Here is a 4,689-nt window from a genome sequence, read left to right as displayed (position 1 = left end):
AGGCTGAAAGGGACAGGGTGAAGATCATGTGGGTTTTCAGCTCCTTAATATCCACAGGTCAAGCATATTTTATGAGTAAGCACATTTTTGCTTAAACAAACGTATTCGTTGTGACTTTCTGGTTGGGGCTAGAGTGGCACTTTGTAAGCAAATCAATGGGCATTTCTGCGGTGAAGTAGAAGACTAACACCATGAAGTTCTTCTGTGAGTTCAGGGCAGGTTTGACCTCCAAATAAGTTTGCAAAAGACGGAGGCAAACGCTTTAAAGTTTGGATTGTTGCTCATTAATCACAGGTAGGTCATGAAGTTTTATGATGTTTGTGCAATTGTGATGGTATGAAGCCAGAGAGTTGTTGTTATATTTACAATCTATCTTTTAAAATTATGTATATATGAACGTGTGTGTGTGTGTGAGAGAGAGAGAGGGGGGGGGCTTGGAAATCTAGAATAAGTGAGCACAGTAGGGTAACATTCAGCAGCACCAATGTTAGGGATGCTGGTAACATCCCAATAGAACAAGAAGGAAATTCTCTTTGTCCTCTGGGTAGAATTCCTAGAGCTCACTCTGTTAAAATTCCAGTGCTATGTCTTTGGTTTTAAATGCTCCCTCAAAGACCTGTGTGCTAAATGCTAGGTCCCCAGTAGTATTGAAAAGTGTGAACCTTTAAGAGGTAAAGCCTACGGGAAGGTTTTAAGTCATTGAGGGCCTGTCCTCAAGTTAGTAGGGCAACCCTGCCCCCTCAACTTTCTCTCTTTAGCTACCTCTGTATGGAACGAGAGGTTGTCCTGTACCTCACACTTCAGCTACGATGTGTTGCCTCACCACAAAGTGATGGTGCCAGTCTATCATGAACTAGAAACTCAAAGACTGTGAATCTGAAGAGTCCTTCCTTCTTCATAAGTAACCTCAGGTCCTTTATTATAGCAATTCTTGCAATCAATTCAGTAGAATTTTCCATTGAACTAGCGTAGACTGCTTCCTAACTGCATTTTCCCTGGTTTGTTTGTGAGACATCTGCACACTTCTCCATTTTGCATCTAATGGTACATCACTGATTCCCAGTCCTTATTAGGGGTCCATAATACTCAAAGATGCCTGACATCAGCAAACACCCTCTAATAACTCAGCAGCCTGTGATCTGATGACAGGTCTCCCAGAGGGAGATCTGATCACATCACTCAGATGAAAACACATTCCGTTCTTCCAGTATGCTTGTTTTGAAAATGCAAATTTGTTCCAATACAATTGATGTATCAGAGAATAATTCAAACATAATGTGAATTTCATGTTTCTTTATGCATGGATTCATCCATGAGAAACAGTATGTGCGAAGAGGAAAGAGAACACAGATGAACCCAGTCACCCTAGAATGCAACACACACACACACACACACACACACACACACACACACACACACCCCTCCCTGATGGCTGTTCACTTCATGTATTGAACCAAACATGCTTATTTTAAGCATTAAAAGCATCTGTCTGACATCTTTTCTTCCCTTCCCCTCCTGTCATTGCTTTACACAAGCTGCAATCCTTCCCACGTTCCCATCTACAAACAAACCAGATCTTTTCTGAGAAAAAGCTGCTGTAATTATTTTAGAACACCTGCACGTTTAGTCATTTAAAACCTTGCCGTGTGACACCATTAATGTGAAGACACATCCATTCAACTCAGATAGGAACCAACTACAGGCCAAAGTAAAAGCATCCAATTTGGTGAACCAATGAGTTTCTTGGGATTACTTGAAGGACTGTAGGGAAGACTTACTCAGGAGCATGGACAATGGGAAGGCGTCACTAACTTACCAGGAGCTCCTGGTCAGAGAGTCTCCTTGAATTGTCTTTACTGCTTTGGATAACCTCAGGGAGGAAGCAACGTGTGAATTCAGTATGCTTCAGGGAATTCCTCAAACTTCCGAGTTATTTCCTGAGTCTTACTTTTAGAACTTCCCTAATCATAACAGCTTCCCTCCAGTGTAGGCTATTTCAATGCTGAAGACGCTGCTACACACCCAAAGTGTAAAACTGCCTTAGTGTATTGGTTACATTCTTCTTTTTAAAAAGATCATCCAGGTTTGTACCCATGCTCAGAGAAGAATTAAACAGTGCAGTATTTATTGCACTGGTATCCGCATGGCAGTCATTTTTAGAATCACAAAGGAGCAGTCTCAGGAAAACTGCCTGTGTGAGAGAATTAGCTCCTCACAGCTACAGTGGCACTGAGGGTCCAAGGTCATCAGTGAGCCAACTTCTTCATTTTTTCTTAGGTTGCTTAATCCTTTCTAAAGCTTGTTTTAGGCAAACCAGGGCTGACACGGAAGAGATGGATATTTAGCAGCATGTGGTTACTACAAATTATGTTTTGTTTGTTTGTTTTTCAAGACAGGGTTTTTGTGTCACCTTGACTGTCCTGGAACTTTCTTTGTAGACCATGTTGACCCCAAACTCAGAGATCCACCTGCCTCTGCCTCCTGAGTGCTGCATAAAGGGTATTTGCGCTACTGTTCCCTGCTTGACTCATAATTGCAATCTTAGGAGTTGTGAGCTTGAGGTCCCACTGGGTAACATTGCCAGGCCAGACCCAAAGGCAAAAACAAAATGCATGTTTATTTGGGAATAGAAAACTTGAAACAGGGACTGGAGAGATGGCTCAGGGGTTAAGAGCACTGACTATTCTTCCAAAGGATCTGGGTTCAATTCCCAGCATCCACATGTCAGCTCACAACTGTCTGTAACTCCAGCTCCAGAGGACCTGAGGTCACCTTCACACAGACACACGAGCAGGCAATACACCAATGTATATAAAAATAAATAAATCTTAAAAAAAAAAAAAAAGAAAACTTGAAACAAAACAAACAGGAAGCTGTTGTATTCTTCTGGTCTGTCCTGTCACTGAGTACCCTGGTCCTTTAAGAGACAAGTCCCGCCCACTCCCAACCTCCCCCTTCCCACCAGAATCTCCTGCCTCCTCCCTAGCCCACTTTCTCTCTTTCCTGTCTTCTTCTAAAGAGGTAACTACTGCCTCTCTACTGTCTCCCCTTCCCCTTTTTTCTTCTCTCTCCCCTCTTTTTTTCTTTCCTCCCTTCTCTCTCTCCCCTTCTCCCCTGTACCCCATAACCTCTATTCTAATATCATTCCCAATGCCCACTAAATAAATTTGATACCCAAGCTCTCTCTGTATGGCTTATCTGTCTGTCTCTCACCCATTGTGGTCTCCCACCTGCAAGGGGACCCGCAGAGGCCTCGTGTTACCCTGTTTTACAAATGATAACAGAAGCCATTAGCTTGGGGTTGTTTCTCGTCCTGAAATCTATACACAAGCAAATTGAAAGGATTCTGAAGTATTCCTTACAAATTACTGATTTAAAGGAGGGGGGAGATGTCAGAGAACACTAAACCAAACCAGCCAGTCACCGTCAACTTTATTAGGGTGTGCTACTACAGATCACAATAAGCCAACCTCGTCATTAGCTATGTAACCAAAGCAAACCATAGAGGTAAGTTCTTAAGAGAATAGAGTCAGGTACGTTCCTGTCTCTGTTGTCACTTGTGGTCTGTAGAGCCAAATGGAGTTGTTTACAAGCAAAGTTGAGAGCATAAAAGATTTTCAATAAACTCCTAAGGACTCATTAGAATTGGGATCAATTTCATGCACTCTGGGTTGGGTAGCATCCTTCTGGTTCTGGAGCAGTTCATTGGGTTAGGCATATGGAGCATCGCTGGAGGATTTCTGTATTAGCACATTATGGAACAATCCCTTAAACCACAGGATCAGGAGCCAGGGGCAAGTGGATTTCTGTGAGTTTAAGGCCTGCCTGGTCTATATTTGGGGAAGTTGGGTGTAGTTGGCTGCAGTACAAACATTTCACCTTCTATCTGCCTGACCAAGGTCTGGCATATTCTAAACATAAAATATTTTTTGTTGTTTTGCTTTGCCTTTCATAACACATTATCACAAAGGCGACCCACCATCACCAGGCCATTTTAGTTTGCCAAACATAATTTCAGAATATCTTGATATAGAGCCAAGGCAAGAAGAGAAGAATGTTGCTAGCAATTAATTGAAGACTTCTGTGTTTTGGTGGGAATAGAAAAATAAATGACCATAATTCTCTTTGACTGGGAAAAGAGCATATTAATATTGATAAATTAATGGAGTAATATTAATGCATGCCTATGGTTTTCTAGGTATGGGCTGGAGTGCTGGAAACTTTCACGGTACAGTGTGGTTCATTACCCGTGATTCGTTTGAGTTTCTAGTATATAATGGTATGGATTAAATGGAAGGTGATGCGTGCTTTTCTTTTTTAACTATACTCAAGGTCTCTTGCATGATACATGCACTCTACAATCAAGCTGCACTCCCAGAAAGTAACTTATTATAAAAACAGTAAGATGACCCTCATTTTGTCTGTGGCTCTCTGTCTTGCCATGTTGTCTTTTCTGCCTGAATTCTCGGCACTGCCATGCCATTGTGACATCAAATATCAGGAGACCCTCAGCAGAGCCAAGCAGCAGCAATGAGCAGCACCAACAGCTCCAGAAGTGTGAGTTGAATATCTTTTTTATAACACACCTGGATTCAGCTCTTTTGTTACAGTAACCAATGGTCGAATACAAATGCCTGCAATACTTAGCTCAGTCATAGGGAATGAAGGCTTTCCTACAGTTTGAGTTTA

Source organism: Microtus ochrogaster, linkage group LG7_11 (assembly GCF_000317375.1).
Source record: "Microtus ochrogaster isolate Prairie Vole_2 linkage group LG7_11, MicOch1.0, whole genome shotgun sequence".
NCBI classification, from domain to species: domain Eukaryota; kingdom Metazoa; phylum Chordata; class Mammalia; order Rodentia; family Cricetidae; genus Microtus; species Microtus ochrogaster.
This window is presented reverse-complemented; position numbering follows the sequence as displayed.